Below are 19,583 nucleotides of genomic sequence, written 5' to 3' on the forward strand. Positions count from 1 at the left end.
CTAGCAAAAATGAACCTGGTTCAAACTCAGTGTATGGCAGAAATTTTACTCTGTTGCCCCATGTACACTGTCCATTTTAACCTGGGAAGCAGTGTTTCAGGACTGCTGACCATTATTATACATGTATGTCTGATTGTAAGGTTTTAAGGTGATGTGATGACCACAGACAATCCCACCAAAACCAACTGAATACCAAATGTTTAAGAGGCAGTTATGAACAGTAAGTTTTTCAGGTCTCAATCAGCAGCACCAACGGTTTTCATGATCTGAAGAAAAATGTGTTTCACTGCATCACCATAGTTTCCAAAGAACAAGTGTCAGTGTCCACGCAGAGTTAGCTGTAACTGGTATGTCTGAAACAGCCTCAGGAGAGCCAAGATTACATACACAGTCACAGAGACAGAGCTGTGCTCTTCCCCATGCAGCTGGTTCAGTCAGCTTCCAATGAAGGTCCAAGGTAAGGCCAATGCTAACAGATGCGTGCCATATTTCCTGCTTTGGAGGTAGAAGCTTTCCAGCACTATTAATCCACTTGTCAGCCATCACACTTAAATTCACAAGCCTGGTGAGAACTTTTTTGGTGCAGTAGGATATGACACAAAACTTGAAGCTTCACTGTATTTTTGACAACTCTTCCATCACTACTCTGAGAAAATTCCATCAGATTTTGTCAAGGTTAAGTCTATTTCCTGCTTAAAAATTAAAAAGAAGAAAAAGAAAAGTTTGGCTGAACCTTATACTGTGATAATGTATAGGAATGAATGTTTAAGCATTTTTTCTGCAATTCTTACGGATTTAATCAAGAAAAAGTGTGTATTTTTCTCATGCAGGATAGCTTTTATGATAAAAACAGTCTAGACTGGGGTCCTTGTGGCAGGAATGGGTCCTACATTTTGGAGATTATCATTTCTTTGCCAAATTTTGCAATTTGCTTGCTAAGTTTTCTGAAGATCTAAAGCTAAAGCTGTTACAATGACTTCTCAGGAGAGCTGTTTATCATCCCAGACCATGCTGCTTAGACGTTCTTGCTGTTTGCCCACGTAAATGTTAACTTTTTCCACTATGAGGGAGCCAAGAGGTATGAAGGTGCTGCAACATGATGGGGATTATTTTACTACTGGCTTGTCTAGGGGCAGACCTGGATCCTGTATCCAAAATTATGGTAAGGGAGAAGGCAGTTGAACTCATTTAAAGGGCAGCTGACTAGATTAAATTATTCCACACTGACTCATCAGAAAATTATTTCAGCAGCTGAGCTACTGCCTCCTTCTACTTCTGAAGCCCTTCGCTTCCATCACACACTATGGGCTGAATTGTCACCTGTTGCTAGACTTTAGCCAGTTCAGGATAAAACAAAACTGAATCATGGACCTGGTTATAATTTCCTGAATTATATTTCTCAATAGACAATCCTAAAGCTGCACTCAGTCTCTGGACTGCTTTGACATGTGTCTGCTAAAAAGAACAGTCCACAGTGTCTCCTGACCCTGCTCCTCCTATCATCTCATTGGCATTAATGATGGGACATGGAAGAGGAATACCCTCCTTCTCACAGAAGGTGAGAGGCTGACTCATCCTTCAGAAGCTGCTTCTCAGAAACCCATTTCACCTAGAAATACACTACACACCTCATGTGATAACAAATAGTTCAAGAACACTTCAATAGTTTCCACCTGTGGCTTGAAGGGAGTTACTGATTGTGGAGAGTAGAACAGAGAAGAAAAAGGGATGTGGATTTTGTAAGTATCCTGTCAGGGATGATGGATGCTGTAAGAACATTTTGCCTTTTATTGCACATACTTATCTGACGGTTCTGCTTTTTGTTGCAGAGTGCGCTGAAAAGTGAAGTCTTGCATGTAACTCTAAAAGCTGCCTTTTTTCTTAATGCTGCCTATATTCTGTCTGCAGGCAAGGGTCTACTGCCCAGCTAAAGGGAGATGACTTGTTTTTCTTAGAAGAAACTGTGTGCACTTTTAGTAGTTACAACAGCAGTGGGACTAATTGCATTCTCTAGAGTCAAACATAAATAGTGTCCAAGGACTAATTCTAGGCTGCAAAGATTATCTCTGAAAGAAGTCCTCTTTCCAGCCTCAACAGTGACATTTTCCCAGGTGAAGGAAAGCAAGTATTGTGGTAACCGAAACCCCTTTTCCTCTTCCACCCCCTGCAGAAATGTTATTTAAGAGTTGGGAGTCATTTGTCTTAGACTGCCTTCTTTTCAGCTATTTGCGTGCATACACTAAAAAGCCAATAATCTTTGAAGGGCAAACACCTCCATCAGAGGTAGGAGAAAACTATATGAGGCTATTATCTTGTCACAGTGTTAAACAGGACAGCTTCTTGGCATTCTGGAAAAGAGGACTTGACAAAGATATATGGTGTGGCATATTGTTCTGTGAGACTGAATCTGGTATTCTGAAATGTGAGGTTATGGTTTGTATGCTAATGGGAACCGGGATGAGGAAACCATTCATTCTTCAATGAGATCATATTCCCATCCTCCTCATATGCCTTACAGAGGAGATACGTGGGCAAATAAATTGCTACTAGTAGACGTGCCTTTTTTGTTCAAGGCTTCTGCGCTTCTGAGTTTAGACTTTCTTTTAATTATTATCATTATTTTTACACATAAAACATTGTTCAAAGAGAGTTTACCACTGCTCCTTTATGGTGTCTTTTTCTTATTTCTGAGAAATAGAATTGTAATTAAAAATAAGAAGTAAAATATTGCTTCATTATGATTAAAGTATTTGGTCTGTTGTATTTCATCTGTGTCTAGGATAAGACTCCCTTGGGATTAAGCCAGTCCTCAAAATACAGTTTTCGTATCCTATTCAGGACATCTTACTAGATTCCTTGTTAAATGGAGAGATTGAATTTCATTGGGATTCTCAGTCTACCCTGACCTTTTTAAGTAAAACATAATAAAAAGCACACGAAGAATCTGATACCATAAGGGTATGCCATATTTGGGCCAGCAGGTGATATTCTTTGATATTTGTGATGACCATCAATCTGTCATTTCTCTGCATTGTGTATGCCAGTATCAGAGACACCAGACAAACCAAAACAATCACAAAGCTCTGAAATCTTTGTAAAATTTCATACTTTTATATTTAATTTTTTTTTCCCCTATGAAGAATAATTCTTTTCTGTCAAAGATCAAAGACTGATACCCTGACTGGCTCTGGCACAAAACCCTACATCTCCTTAAACTGTTAAATATTTATTTGCTGCTCTTCAGCTGCCAGACAAAATCACTTAGACATTCTTACAGACTTTGATGGCAGTGGAAGATGTTCATGACAATGGGATCTCTTCCAGGTTATGACTAGATTGCCATATGACATGATTTCATAGGTTTATTTTGGGTTTTGTCCTGCTTGTGCTGAAGTCTGTTATAGTTTTGGCATGAATTTTAATAAAAGCAAAACTGGCCATTCTTTTTATTTCATGACAAGGCCAAAATAAAAAGCATTTCTGAAGGCAAAGACCAAAGCATTTAATAGTAAAAGACAGCAGATTCATCACCAGGTTAGACACTTGAAATATGGCAGTCCACTTTGAAATGTTACAAAACCCATTGCCTACCATCATCCTTTGTAGAGGATCTATTGCATCTGCCTGTCAGTTCATATGTAACTTGAATCTCTTGACACAAGGAAAAGGTAAAATAAAACGCTGTGTAAAAATCACTGTGGACTTGCAAGGTACCCAAATATGATACTCCAGTTCAAAGAATGGTGTTTGAACCAGACTGTAGTTACTGAGAAACATGTTATTAATGATCAGCCATCAAATGCTTTTGATTAAAGAAAGAAATCCTGTAGCACTGGAGAAAGCTATTTCTTTTTTTTCCTTATGCTATAGTGGAGGTACTTAGAGAGAAAGGTGAACTGCTTTTAAAAAAAGATTAATTTCATCTGCAGTATATTTTTATCCTCTTTGGACATCAAGAAAAAAGAGAAGTTTCTTGTCTTGATAGTATTTTATCTATAAATGGCACAGAAAGAAACTCCTTAGTTACAGGAGCTAAATGAATAATATATAAGGCTACATGAAGCATTGCACTGAGAATCCCAACTGTGTTTCAGCTATTTTTTGGATTAAAAAAAAAAAAAAAAAAAAAAGATTTGGCCTTGTTTGTCTGAACTAGAAACATTTTGAATGCACTCAAATGAGTATGTAATGGGGCAATGTTCCACAGATTTAGACATTTTAGGAAATAGATAGATGCTTCTGAACTTTTCTGCAGGAGAAATGAGAAGCTCAACACCTAGGTTGACACCTGATGCCAGACATCTGTTCTGCTTAGACTTTTTTGAAAATCCCAATGAGTCTGCAACCATATGCTTAGATACCTAGGCTGTCTGAGTACAGCCAACCACGGCCTGGAGTTCACGCGAAGTTGGATGTTCACAGAGGTATGCACCATTCTATGTGCCCTTGAGCATGGTGTCTGCTTTCGTATTGTGTTATTAAAGTCCCGCTCAAATTTTGTGTACCAACAGTGACACAAAAAAAAGTAACCAGTTTACACGTCATCCTGTGTCCTCTGGTGTTTTGGGTCCATGGTGCTGGATCTAGTCCTTTCTAGCTCACATGTTCTGGGTTTCTTCCTTCAGTCCGGTAGCTGGATGCCTCTTCTTGCACATTCCTTGATGTGTGAAATTTATTCTCCTCAATCAGCAGGAAAGAGCTCAGTGGAGGGCATCAATTAAGAGGAAAAAACTAAGGGGAGAGGATTCAATCCAGGAGGCCAGTCAGAGTCCGATTGGAGAAAACCCCAGTGCCGGACCCTGTTTCAGTTTCTCATACCAAGAGCAAAATTAAGATGCAAATGAGGTCAAGTACCATAATCAATTAGTAAGTGGTAGATCTGGGATTGAACCTACTGTTCATATGTGGCTGATTTGTATGTGTTGGTGTGGCTGAGGTCCTCAAAGGGCATACGGCTCTGATGCATGAACAGGTAAACTATACATGTGCTGCAGCCTCTGGACAGAAACTTCCATTGTTGTGGCTTGGAAAGTGCCTGGATTGTCAGTAATAAGACGGACCATGGGCTGAAACTCCCCACACTGCTGGAGGTGGTAAGGTAGAGATGAAGGTCATGCCCCTGTTCTCCTTGTGCCAGTAATTGGACAGATAAAGATCAAACTGCATCATACCCAATAAAGATCCCAGTCATGCATGAAGAACCATAATTACAGACCTCTGTGCCTGCACAGAATTCAATTGTACTTTTACTTTTCCAAAATTATCCTGGCAGAGGATTGGCATGTCAGAGAAAGAGCGAATGTCACCTTTTCCTGTTGAAGGAAGGAACAAATGTCACCTTTCTAGCCGGCAGAATGCTGGAGGGGACTATATTCGGTGAAGTTGTTTTTTCCATATGAAGTAGAGTGTTTTTTCTTGAGTTACACTTCTTTGGCTGAGTCAAGCATTTCCTGTGAGGGCTGGATGTATTCATGCTCAGGCCCTGATCCTGCAATCTGATCTAACTGGGGGAGTTACGTCTTGTGCAAAGATGAAAAGCCCTCACAGGATCTCTGCCTAGGTGAAAAGGTCTGCCAGGATAGAACTGATTTCAGAACTGGAACCAGCAGCTGAAAACCAAAACTGGCTCAGAATAAAACACATAGGCAGACCCTACTGCTGCCTCCCTCCAGTCTTCAGAAGGCCTTGAAAACCCACTGTTCTCACAGGAAAATTGTCTTTTAATGGTTTGCTCCTGCAAACTGTTTCAGAGTTTTCTACCTTTTCAGGCTGACTTAATGTTTTGGGTTACAATTTTTTTTCAGTTTTAGCCTGGGCAGTATTCCCCAAACTGTAGACAAAGCTGCAATTTGAGAAGATATTTTCCCTCTGCAAAATGGTTTGCAATTTTTCATTGTGTAAGGAGTTACAGGCAATCTTGAGGTAGCGTGTGGAGAATATGAAAATTTGTGAGGCATACTGTACTTAGAGAAAAAAGATGGAAAAGTTCCTCCACGCTTATTTTCTCCTCCATTTATAATCATTAGGCTTTAAATGCCCCATACATCTCTGTCATTTAGATAAGAGGCATTGATTGCTTAACTGCTGCACAGACATTTCGTACACCTGGTTTTAGATGACATTTCAGGGGTAGAAAGAGAAGGAAGTATTGTAAAAAGTGTTCACAGTTTGCAATGTCAAACATTATTACAGAAAGTCATAAACAACCCCAATTAGTAGTAAGTAGGTTCATAGCCAGGGTTTTAAGCCAGCTCTGGCTTCATTAAATGTTTCCTGCAGTCAAGCAAGGCATTAGAATGCATAAACTGAGCTCTGATTTATAATAAAACACAGCAAAGTTTTAGAAAAGCTTTGTTTTTCCTTCTGATTGATTTCTTGTCAAGGTCCTGCAAAGCCTGAAGAAGGGGTTAAACAGAGGTCTTGAGGGACCACTTGACATCTGCTACACTTGTGACTTTTTGATCTTGTTTTTTTTCCTCACTTAGAGGGATGCTCTACAGTAAAGGCCATGTGTGCCTGCGTGTGTTTCCCAGAGCTGGCCAGAGCTGGGAAGGGCACAGCAGCCAGTGGAGCAAAGAAAACAGCTCCTTGATGGCAGATCAAATGAAGGCAGAAAAAAAAAAGAGGAGAAGGGATATTACATGCTCTGTAATGGTGATAATGGGAAGGAAAACACTGGGGGTCTCAAGTGTAAAAGCCTTTGTCCAGAAGAACGTGAGCATCAAGGATGTTTTGGTATTATAAACCAAAACTTCACCAAGTGCCCAGGAGAACAGGCTTCACCAGCTCCTCCATGTGCAAATGGCCAGCCCCAGGCCTCATGGTGCAGTTCCCCTTCCTGGGCACCACAGGCAGCTGGGGGAGGACAGGGGTCCTGCTGTGGTCCTGGGGTCCCCACAGAGGTCTGGCGCTCCGTGAGGCAGGCAGAGAGCATGGGGGAGGCTGGGGGAGGCCCTGCATCTGTCTCACAGAGGGAGCCACCAAAGTGGCTTCCTGTGCTGGTAACTTTGGAGGGTGACACCTAACTTCTCTCGTACTTCTCTCCCAACCTGTTTTTCTACCACACTGACCACTGACAGTACCAACCTGTGGCTTTTTTAGTTAAAAAAGGCCATTTACAAGAAGCCAGTTCAGCTACTTGATGGGCAGACATTGTCACAAAGGTGCTAGCAGCATGGAGATGTCTGCCTTGGAGGCACCTGCATGGGCTCTGATGTCTCTGAGACCCATGAGGAGGCTTCAGTGCATCCTCCAGCCATGGCCTGTTGGCACCACAGCAGCAGTCTTGCCCTGGACAGTCTGTAAGTTCTGGGGTGCTGCCGAAGGGTGCTGGTGCTGGGCAGCCATTGAGTGTCCATGGACAGCCACACCAGGAAGAAGCAGATGTTTCTTTGCTCACTGAGGCTCCCACATCTTCTCTGGTCACTTTTTAATCTTAGGAACTATACTGGGGGGAAGAGGAGCGCTAACTTGCTTCCTCAGGCAAGTTTATTGTTTATTGTAACATGTTGTGAATAAATAGCCTACACTTTTACACTTTTACACTTTTTACACTTTTAACCTACACTTTACCCATTTCTCTTAAAGGCTTTTTGTTCCTTCTTCTTCCCCTTCCACCTCCTTTAGCCAACTGACCTTCATTCCCAAACTATGTCTCGGACTTGAACTTGGTCTAGCACTAGCCTTGAGATTCCCACAGACATGAATGTTTGAAACTGTACTCGGGTTTTAACTCAACAGTATGGCTCCATCTCCAGGTCCAACATTAGGATTTACAAAATAAGAGGCAGTAAGGACACCTTCATGTGAGCGGAAGGGTCAATTTCTTTCTGGTGATGTCACTTCTTATTTGAAACATCTATTTTCCAGAAACAGGTAAACCACGGTTTCTTGTAATGTGGAGTTTCCACAGCCTTCACTGCTGCAGCCGTGATAGATAGTTGTACAAAAGCTGCTGGCCCATGTGCTGGCATCTGGAAGTTCCATGTGGACAACCACGAACAAGAAGTCTTCTTGCTTTCATGTGCCACGATTTCTGCAAAGCTGGGGTCTCCAGTGAGGCCTTAAACTAATCTCACATAGTTTATGAGTGAAAATCCATTTACAATGAGAATGACCCCCACTGACCAAAAGTTTAAACAAATGCCCTCCATACACATTTCCTACAGTGGGGATCAAGTTCCATATGTATGATGTAAGCAGGCCTCAAACAAGCCTCTCACCTACACATGGAACAGAAATCATTTGCAAGGAAAACTGAAATGACAGCCATATGCAGGGGACGTTTTATATGCTATGGCCAGGCTTGCAGAGCCCAAGTAGGAGGATCTTCTGATCTGAAGATGCAATTGAAAACAGGTGCCTGACATGCTGCACATAAAAAGTATACAGGCAATCTGGGAGCTCTCTGGAGATTCTTTCAACTTCTGAAAATATGGAGACAACTTCCTAGACCCCGATCATGTGCTTTTCCTCCAATTCCCTCGCTCCCCCTCCTCCCAGAAATGGAGGAAACTGCCAGGCCATGGTGATGCTGCCCTGTTTAGTAAAAGAAAATGTGAAATAGATTAGAGAGGATCCATCAGAATGTCAGACTGATCTTGAACTGCTGGACAAGAAGCTTTTTTTATTCAAGCGTCTGTCACAAAGACCTGGGTGACCTTGTTTTGCAAGTGAAAGCCTTTGACTGTGACCCAGGCATGCTTCCTGTGTCCAACTCCTATTTAGCAAATAAACTAAAAGTACTGCCCTTGTTTACAGTAAACACCTGATTAGGTTCTACTATAAAAAAAAAAAAAAAATTACAGCTGGATAATACTGGACCAGATTGGGTTTCTTTTTTATGTGTTGTCACCAAATGCTCCCAATCTTTTTGAGCTCTAAGGCTCATTAAGTGGATGTTTTAAAATGGTGCAACAGACAACGCAGCTGTATTTCATTTGTAGATAATTGATGCAATACATGTAATAACCCAAGTAGATATGTTGACTCATGGGCTAATTTAGGTGTAGATGTTACAGCACTTGTGCAGCTGGAAATGTTGCCATCACACAAATCAGTTGCAGGTTAATGGAGACAGGTCACTGTCTGCACTAGGAAGAGATAAAAGGCCACAGTCAAACATAAAAACAAGTTCTGAAGAGTTATTGTAAGTTTAAATTGTATTTGAAATATTTTCCTAACCACAATGCGTACTGTAATATGAACCTGGAATCACTTAACTTTATGGTAATTTGGCAATTTTATATATAGTAGATTCATAAACCTGAGAACATGGGTAAGGAGAAAGGAGCATGACCTAATGTTTAGAGGATGAGGCAGAGGTGAGCCTTTCCACTCCTACTATTTGCTCTAATACTGAGTGGTATCAGTAAAAGTAAAACTGCCCTGATCTCTGTTTCCCAGTGTGGGTTCTAGGGTAATGGTATATTCACTAACTGCTGTTTCAAGGACCTTCTGTCATTTGGTGACATAACCAAATAATTAGAAAGCAGGGCTGGAGCCAGAGGAATCCGGGATGTCTTTTCATGTCTACACATTACTGTCACCCCATGCCCTATTTGTCTCATCTGTGAAAGAGAAGTAAAAATGTTTACGCGTTTTCTAAATCCTTTTTTAATCTGTGGGGCAAAACAAATAAATATACAGTTCTGAAGTACTCTTATGACTATTTTTACAAAAAACATCATAGCAGCATTTAAATACTAACTGTATACAAGTGTATTCCCAACCATTAACTGGTGAGTCACTTTGTATGTGCCTCTACAAGCAGTGAACCTGATAGTAGTGATCAGTACTCCTGGTGGTAGCTAATGAATGGATCAATAACTAGTTCCAGGTGGAATAGGAAAAATAGGACTGGGCTCCTGTGAATTTATGCCCCAAAGCTTGGTTGTCTGTCTTCTGAAGTGTGAACACTGATCAAGGATTTTCCTGTCTTTGGTATGTTCATGGTATCTTTCACCCATGTGGACTCTCTGAGAACAAATCAGGGCTAAGTACAGCCTATAGCCTCTTCTCATTGCTTTCTCCTCTTTATTCAACTGTATCTCTTCAGTAAATGCATGAAATTATTTTGCACTATGCCATCTGCACAGTGGTTAAAACTGACAAGCAACAACACAGCATCAGGACTCAGAGGTACAAACAGGAAGATGAACAGATGTATGCATAAGTACATTTCCTTAGGAACCAGTCTAAATCCAGTTTGCGTTTTCTGTCTAGTACTGCTTGTCAAGATTTTTTCCTTTTTTTTTTTTTTTTTTTTTAATAAACTAATTGTAGTAAATAATTTGGGATCTCTCTAAATGTTATTTGCCAGGAAAAAAAGTCACAGCTTTGAAAGTATCAGTTCAGGCCGAGTACTTCCAGACTGGCATGAAAATGCTATTCAGGCTCTTTTCTTGTGAAATGAAGGCATTTCTGTGGCTGGCATCTGATTCAGCAATTTCACAGCAATGGATCTAATGCAATTTATCTATGGTTTTCAGGCATTCAATTTCAGTCACTCCTAAAGAATGCCATCATGAGTTTATTATGCAGTTGATAATATTTTCTCTGTGAACACAGGGGAAGGAAACTCTTTTGGCTGGCAAGGAAGTGTAGGAATTTAGAATCAGTGTTATAATCCACAGAATGATATATAAAAATGTATATACATAAACATGTATTTGGACTGTACTGCTTACTTTATTAATATTGACTTGTGTTTTGATTACTGGAATGACTCGTGAGACCTCACTTGAAGTATTGTGTGCAGTTCTGGTGTCCTCAACATAAAAAGGACATGGAACTGTTGGAACAAGTCCAGAGGAGGGCCGCGAGGATGATCAGGAGACTGAAGCACCTCCCATATGAAGAGAGGCTGAGAAAGTTTGGGCTGTTCAGCCTGGAGAAGAGAAGGCTGTGTGGAGACCTCATAGCAGCCTTCCAGTATCTGAAGCGGGCCTACAAGGATGCTGGGGATGGACTATTCATCAGGGACTGTAGTGACAGGACAAGGGGTAATGGGTTCAAACTTAAACAGGGGAAGTTTAGATTGGATATAAGGAAGAAATTCTTTACTGTGAGGGTGGTGAGGCACTGGAATGGGTTGCCCAGGGAGGTTGTGAATGCTCCATCCTTGGCGGTGTTCAAGGCCAGGTTGGATGAGGCCTTGGGTGGCATGGTTTAGTGTGAGGTGTCCCTGCCCATGGCAGGGGGGTTGGAACTGGATGATCTTAAGGTCCTTTCCAACCCTAACTATTCTATGATTCTATGATTCTATGATTCTCATTCTCATTTAACTGCTGGTTCCTGGTAGAATGAGCAGAAAAACTTCCTCAGGAATACAGAATGGAAGTAGGACACCTTAGGGTTAAACAGTTCTAAAATGTAAATGGCCATATATGAGCTACTATTTGAGGAGATCTTGCTTCTTTGACTATCACTGAATGTAGCTTTATGAGAAGCAGCACATAAAAAGGACAACAGATGGCAAAACCATCCCATTTGACCCTTAAGACTATTGTGGAATTATTTCTCACATTTCTTTGCCATCAGAAAAAAACAGGCTTTTCCTTGAGTATCCCATCTTAGTTGAAGATGAACAGGAGTACAGATTTTTGTGGTTTTATAACTTTCTTTTTCTTCAGTCTTGTTCTTCCTGTTTAATATAAGCAACACTTTGGCTGAAGTATGTTGCCTAATTGTTTTGTATTTATTGCTGTTTATATGCTCTGGGAAGGAAAAGCAGCAAGTGCTGAAGTTCAGCTGTACTTTTTAAGAATGCTTAGCTGACTAACAAGATGAAGTACAAAAGTGGATATTTGAAGGAGTACTCCGGAGAGGTCAAAAGGGTGGATAAAAGTGTGAGTTATAGATACGCAGCAACTGGCCTTAACCTGAAACCATACTAGGATGAGTGGTGTGTGTAGAATCACATCAGTTCCAGAACATGGAGTTCAACTCCATGAAGCTTCAAAGCAATGGTTTCTATTTCAATGCAAATTTGACAATGATAGATGTTAATCACACTCCTTAACATAGAACCAGAGGCATAAAAGTGAGTAGTGTGGCATATGAATCCCATAAAATAGAAAAGAACCACATGCAGTAGATATATTTAACTGCTCAGGAAACTAATCAACACCTCCACAATGTGGTTACATATTAGCATACAATACTTTAAAGTTACCAGAGTTTGCAGTGGAAACAGGAAGATCCTGATTTTACAATAATTCCAATTGGAAATTTTACAGCTGCAGGAAAATAGAACAGAATTAATCTCTGAACAGAGATAGCCTTATTAATAATAAGTGTCAAGAAAAGAAAATGCTAGTTCTGAAAAGCATATTCTTTATATTTTTCATTTGCCACTGTTCAGGGAAAAAAAAAGTTTGCTCTAACCCTGATCGTGAAAGGGTTTAATTTACTTGCCCAATTTCAGACATGAGTAGTCTCACTGACTTCAGACAAAGAGAAGTCCTGCTGAGATCAATGGTGGTATTCACATATATAGCTTTAAGTATGTGCATGCGTCTCTTCAGCACTCAGATCTCAAATGCCTACCGGAGAAATAAATACACCTGGAAATACATATCAAAGTGCAAAGAGAATTCTTTTTTTTCCCCCACCTGAGATGAGTATTCAGGAAATGGACACAATAGATCATTTGTGATACTTTTTATCACTTCTGAAATGTGTAAGTGGAATCACTTGTGGAAAATGCAGAAAGATTACGATCGAAGGTGTAGGGAAATTACAGCCTGAATCTCGCTTCCTCATCAATCACACATTAGCTGGAATCATCAAAGATTTCCCAAGTGTCTTTGTGAGTGGGATTGTAGGTGAAGTTGAACATTTATAGGCTTAGAAATTTGTCCAAGGTTCTCATTTTATTTCAATATGAACTCATGTTAGGTCTGTTGAAAATTCTACTGACAGTCCCATACATGTAATATACGACATTTCCTATCAAGATGTTTAGCTGAATTAGAAACACTTGTGAAGAAGCCCGTTTGCAGTCAGTTAAAAAGCATTTTTGTAGCAAAGGTGAGGGCTGTTGAGGCAACAAAGGCAGGCTCATCTTACTTTTATTCCGATAGCTGTTGTTCAAGCAATTGCACCATAAACTGTTTACAGCTGTAGCTTTTGTTACGATGACAAAGAACATGTTTAAGGATAGACAGAAAGTTAGGCTGTGTGTTAGTTCATAATGACCATGCAGTTTACACACCAAACAGCCCAAAGAATATTTCTGCAACATCGCGGCTTCCCAATGAAGTGGCACTGATTTGTTCTTTCTTCTTAGATGTTTGTTTTACTGAGCTAGTTACCTGTATGTCTGTCCTATTTTCCCAGTTTAATGCCATCAAGACCATGGTGATGATATGCTTCCTAGCTCACAGGCTTTATTTTAGGCATGTGAGCTGTTCTATTTAAATGGGTAAAACTGAAAGATCCTTACAGGTTTGAAGAACATTGTTATTTATCCAGTGTGGGGAATGTACCTGTTCCTTCACACCTGTCACATTAAAGGGGAGAGTTTTAATTGCTAAAATCAATCTACCTGAGCCTTTTTCAAGATAAGAGAACTTATTTAACTCTGTGCATACCAGAGGTTTATCTCCCTGTTTTCTCACGGTTTCCATATTGTTTTGTTTCGTACTTGCCTTCAGAGATAGAACAATTTCACAAGAAAATGGTGAGAACTGGCTTCACTGGAAGGCTAAATCATTGTCTGCCTTCAAGTTGTCCTTGCCTGGGTGCAGAAGCTGGGGTGAGGATGCTCACTTGGAAACCGCCCTTTTGCCCCTTCTGTCTGACGTAGGTGCACAATGGAACACAGGCCAAAAGCATTTTATGTTTAGCTGTCTAAAACATAGCTATCTGTTGTAAGCTGGTAGTCTGCCTTCATGGTTAGTAGAAAAACAGCTCCAGAGTTTTCCTGTCTTCAGATAAGATTTACTGCCCTCTTGAGGTATTTATCTTTCTCCTCCAAGAACTGAGGGAGCTTAAAAGACCTTCTGCCCTCATTTAGGAAGTTTGTATCAACAACAGCCAGCTGATGTACCTTGTACTGAGGAATACAAGCTGCAGTTTTCAGAAAAACACCCTCAAACCTCCATTTTCTGCACAGACCTCTTGGAAGTTTAGAAGAAGCTGTCAAACTTAGCTCAAATTAGCCGGGGCTCTCTCAGGCTACTTCCTTTACATCGGGACAGATCGCCTCATGATGGGACGTCCTGTTGCCAACAAATGATTCACAAAGTCCATGTGCATCCTTTTTACAATGCTATTGCCTTGCACTGGTTCTGACACTTCAGGAGCCAGGTCTTCTGGAAAAGGCAGTCAAACACAATGAGCTGGAATAAATGGGCTTCTGGCCAAATTTGCTTGTAAACATTACTAATTTCAGTGTTTCCAGAGCTAGTAAGACTTGCTTCAGCCTGGCTCTTGTCTCATGCTCTGCTGGGTTATTACCTGAGAACACTACTTTGAATATCTGCTGGTTGGTGTTGCCTGGGTTTATTCCACTTGCGTTATAAAGCCAGCAGGTGGGCCGGATGATGTTTTTTCAGAACCCAGTTCTTTGAAGGCCCACAACAATACAACCAAAAGTCTCAAAAGTGTTTTCAGAATTATATGGCCACCAGAATGGTAATAACATATCAGAGGTGAAGTAAGTTGTCATGTCCTTCTGCAAAAAAATTGACTAAGAGTTCTGCTCCTGATTTTCTGCTGTTTTCAGAGTTTATTTCAAAGTTAATGACAGATTAAAAATGTCATACTTTGACTCATAAAAGCCTTTTTTTTAGAGGGATAGTTTAGTTTGCACTATTTAGATAGTCATAAGTGCCTGATCTTTGATATCAGGCAAATTATATTCTATTTATGCAGGAGAGACACTTCTGCTAATACACATTTTCTATATTAGATATTATCATATTAAACTGGGGAGAAGAGATACATTTTTGCTAACTAAAATAAGAAAGCAATTAGCTAAAAAGTACCTATTAGAATCCCTAACTAGTACTTCTTAGATTTAAAAAAATAGTGCCTGCTTATAAATGTAAAGCAAAGATACTATAAGATAAAGATATCATGGGAACCTTACACTAATCAAAATCTTCTGTGACTGCCTTATTAAGATACTTGCTTTAAGAACAAAACATATGGCAGAAGCCTGAACAAGAGGCCTTTTAGCTCACCACCAAAAGACGTGTAAAATATTCCCAGTTACTTCAAGGATTTAAGTAATGCTTGGTTAGGGTGTTTCATTCACTAGCAAGCATGGTGATTTGTGAAGCACGACTAACGTGTCCCTGGAAAGTTCCAGCATGAAATAAGACTAGGTGTGAAAGACTGTCAGGATCCAAAGAGATATGATTTAAGGAGAAGCACTCCCTGAAAATGTGAGGATGAGTGTTACTAACTTAATCCATATGATATCTTCTCTGCCTCCAAATGTATGGTAGAATGTGGGGCACAAACACATGAAACAGACATTATTCATTGTCTACAGATGATATTTCTTCCATGAATTTATCAACAAGGGTTGACATGCTCCGTTTAAAGATTTGTACAATAGATTAGTGTGCAAAGACAGAAAGTAAAGGAGCTACCCTATGTTTACTTGCAGATGCACACGCGACTGGAAAATTTAAAAAGACACTTGTTATATTACGAATGTAGCTCTGCAGTCTTACACAGTAATAGAAATAACTGAAAGCTAGGTGTGCATGTAGATACGGAGGGGCAGGAAGGTAGCTATCTGCTACTGATGCTATTGCAGGAATGAGTAGATGCATGAAAGGATTTTCTGTTGTTATCAATTTTCTCTTGAAGCCTGAGGATTGTCAGAAGCAGGATGAAGTCTGCTCAGATTTTGCTTGTCTGATTCTAGATTTTCTACTATCAGCACAAAAAAGTAATATATGTAACACAATTTAAACTAACATTAAGATGCATAAAATGTATCTGTACAAGCGCAGAAAAAGGAAGTCATTCAGTGTATAGGTTTGGAAGACAGCTAGAACTGGAAAAAGTCTTGAAATCATCCAATTTAGTCCTCTAACATGGCACAAAATCACTCTGAAAGTAAACTGCAAGGCCAAATTTTGGTAATGAAAGGCATATGGGATATTAGCTCATGGAACAACTGTAGACATCCTATTTTTCTGGGGCATAGTATGGGATATGCTTGGGAAGCTTCTGGCTTGTAAGGTTGTCACTATACCTCAGACAGAAGTACATGAAAAATGAGTCAGAAGAGCTACAGGGAGTCTTAACTCTGCTGTCTAAATCCTTGTCTACTCCCTCCTACACTTTGTCAGTCTGAAAGGAAAAGAGATGACAGCAGAATGAGTCTGACATAGTTCTGTAAAGGTAGGTATGATCAGAGAAGTTGGACAAGGAGCAACCATTTACTGCACTGTCCCAGTGCCCCTGTGATGAGACACATGAAGTGCTTCTACTTGTGCACATGAAGGAAATGTGCTTTGGTCAGCTGTTACTCCAGCTAATGTGGCTTACCAAGGGCAAAGGCACAAATCAGTTCCTCTCAAGAGGCACAGGTAGGTACATCATGGGAAATTTTTATGGAAAGTGTGAAGTGGTTTATTCCTATGTGCTAGCTCATATAAAAAGCTTGAGTCCCAAAGAAAACCTCTCAATAAATCACAAATGCAATAGACAATGAGTCCTGGTGACTACAAGTCAGCGTCTTACATGATTTGCAGAGCTAAAGCGAGTTTGGATTGGAGTAAATGAACTTCCTTAAAGTACAAATCAAAAGCATTTCAAATTAAATTTAATATCTTTCTACTGTTACTCTTCCTTTTATGATCTGTGAAGATCAAACACACTGTAGACTTCTTAAAAAGAGGAAAATCAAACTCAGGCACCTACAGCACGTCAAGTCCTAGACCTTGCTGGTGCCTCCCTGCCTGGAATTGGCTATCTTTCTAACCCAAGAGTGTAAAGACCTTCCTGTGGATAGTGAAAGAGAGAACAGCACCTTCACACACCTGTGTTTTCCTTGGCATTGTCATATTACTTGTTTTAAAATAAAGAACAACTGAAACAAACTATGCAGCACTGTCTCAGCAATTTGCAGCCTCACAGATCCCAGTGCAGAAGACAGTGGCTGTATGGAATCAGTTATATTTAGGAATATGCATGCTGATAATATTTTCTTGCTGTCTATAAAGTGGAACAGGAACAGATACAACATCTTCTTCCTCATGCATTGATGTTTTCTTGCTTTATATAGCTAGAATAATTTCACCTAAAACGATGAATTAAGTTGCTGCATTATGTCAAGCTGTAACTGTGTCACATTTTACAATTTTGAGATTCAGTCCGGGCACATGGATACTGGTATACTGTAAGACACAGGTTGTAATATTTTTATTGTAGAAAACAAAACATTGGGACGTAAGAGAATATTCATAATATATTGAAAAGGGAAAATAAAGGGTAAAAGTTGTCAGGTTACCTTGACATCTGATTTCCCTTTAACATAACACATCTCAAAATTTTCTTCTGAAATGAAAAGCTGTAACAATAAATAGGCCATGTCTCTGAGTTTTTTACTTTCATGTCTCACAGGTTGTTTACTTTTCAGTGTGAAATGCAAACACACTGAAAATAATGGAAAATATCTTATGAAAACAAGAATCTGTAATGAGCTGCTCCTGAAAGGGGACTATAGTGGCCACGATATTTTGGAAATGTCAAATAAAACAGAAACATATCCCAGGGATTCGAAAGTGAAACTTTTCCCTGTGGGTCATACTTGAACTGATGCCTTTGCAAGTTATTATGAAGCACTGCGCAGGTGACAGTTGTCAGCTATCAGATCTGAGATTTATTCTTTGTTAGCAGGATGGCCTGATAGCATTTCCCCAAAAGAAAAGGGCCCGCTACTGGCTCACTGAAGTATGGATGAATGGGCATGTTGCTAATGCCACCTTCTTCTTCTTTTTGAATGCACTTCTACTCCTCATCTTTGCTGAGTCTTGTGACACTGAGCTCTACAGCATAATTATGTGCTGGCTGAAAAAATACTTGACTTTCTTTGCTTTCAACCCAGTAGCTTGTTCCTGTGCTATGTGAAAAACCCCAGTGAATAATTGTTCCCCAGTTATTTATTTGAACTATTCACTATATTTATCATTGGACCTGGACCATCTCCTCGCTTCAGCATTTCCTCATTTCCACCAAGGAGTCTGAGCATACTTAGTTTTTCCTCATATGGAAGCTGTCCCATGTCTTTGATCATACATGCTGGTGTTTTCAGGCTCTACATCTTGAGGCACGAACATCCGTTTAAACAAAAGGACATCTTCTACGAGGGTTTTCTCTTCTCTCCCACAGCAGGTGAATAACGTCAAGTCACAACAAACTGCTAATAGGTTCCACCTTGGCTCTAACCGAGCACTGATGGGTTTCCATTTCCTCCCATCTACATGCTGGACCAAATGAACACTGTTTCTTGTGTGTGGTTAGTGTTTAAGGCCTCAATGTGTACATGGCCTTGAAAGATATATTTTTATGAGTAAGCACCTCATAAAATATTTTTCTGAAGACATTTATCAAGAGAGACTTTAAAAAAACTGTAAGGAGAGGGGAAGGAGAAGGCGGGGGAAGCACAGCATGTGCTTTTCAGATGCCACAGAACCCTGCAGCAGCAGCCTTCATGTGAGAAGCGACACTTTGCACATTACAACAGGGAATCAAAAGATTTATATTCAACACTCTCTATATATGACTCTCTACGGCATCATTTTGAAGGGGTGATTATTGGTTTGACATGAGGGATTATTTTACATTAAATGCTGAAAGTTCTCTATGTACATAGCAGTAATCACCTGATGCTGCTTTTTCTTACTGTATGGCTTTTGATGATAAATAATCATAATAATGATAGTTAGGTTCTCCAAAATTATCCCATTTGTTTTCCAAGAACTTGCAGGGGCTGGTATTTATTACTTGATGTGAATGCTCCCTGCTCCTCTCCCTCCACTTACGCATGCATATAAAAGAAGTGCAGACATATGGGAAGTGCCTCACTTAATCTGATGGCTGTGCTGTTTATTATTATCTCCCTGAGCTGCGGTAATTGTAGCTCAGTTGTTGAGCAACTATTAAAAAAGAAGTCGTAGGTCCCCTGTTAGGCTTCTCCCTGGGTTCTCCCATTTTCTAACCCCAAAGGTCCAATGTGCTTAGAATCAATGCACTGACTGTGGACGAGATGACAGGCAACACCTCTTAAATTCTCGTGTAAGTCAAGAGTTGGAGCACTCATTGAGTTTAGACAAGACCACTTTATAAATATGTCCTTTATACTTATGTTTACATGGCAGCTGTGTGAACTTGGGCTAATTAGGGTTTTTCAGCACATACAAAGTGGGAGGAAGGGGAGAAGCAGGGCTGCAAAATGACCAGACAAGGACTTAGCCCACTGAAAGAGAAAGGTCTGATTTTGAGAGGTATTACAGCATAACACCTGCAAAATGTAGTCTTTGTTCATGTCTGGTTTCTACAGAAAAGTTGCCTTATTATGATAATTTGTGCTACACACAATAGAATAGATTCTC

The sequence above is a fragment of the Psittacula echo genome (genome assembly GCF_963264785.1).
Source record: "Psittacula echo genome assembly, chromosome: Z".
In the NCBI taxonomy this organism is placed as follows: domain Eukaryota; kingdom Metazoa; phylum Chordata; class Aves; order Psittaciformes; family Psittacidae; genus Psittacula; species Psittacula echo.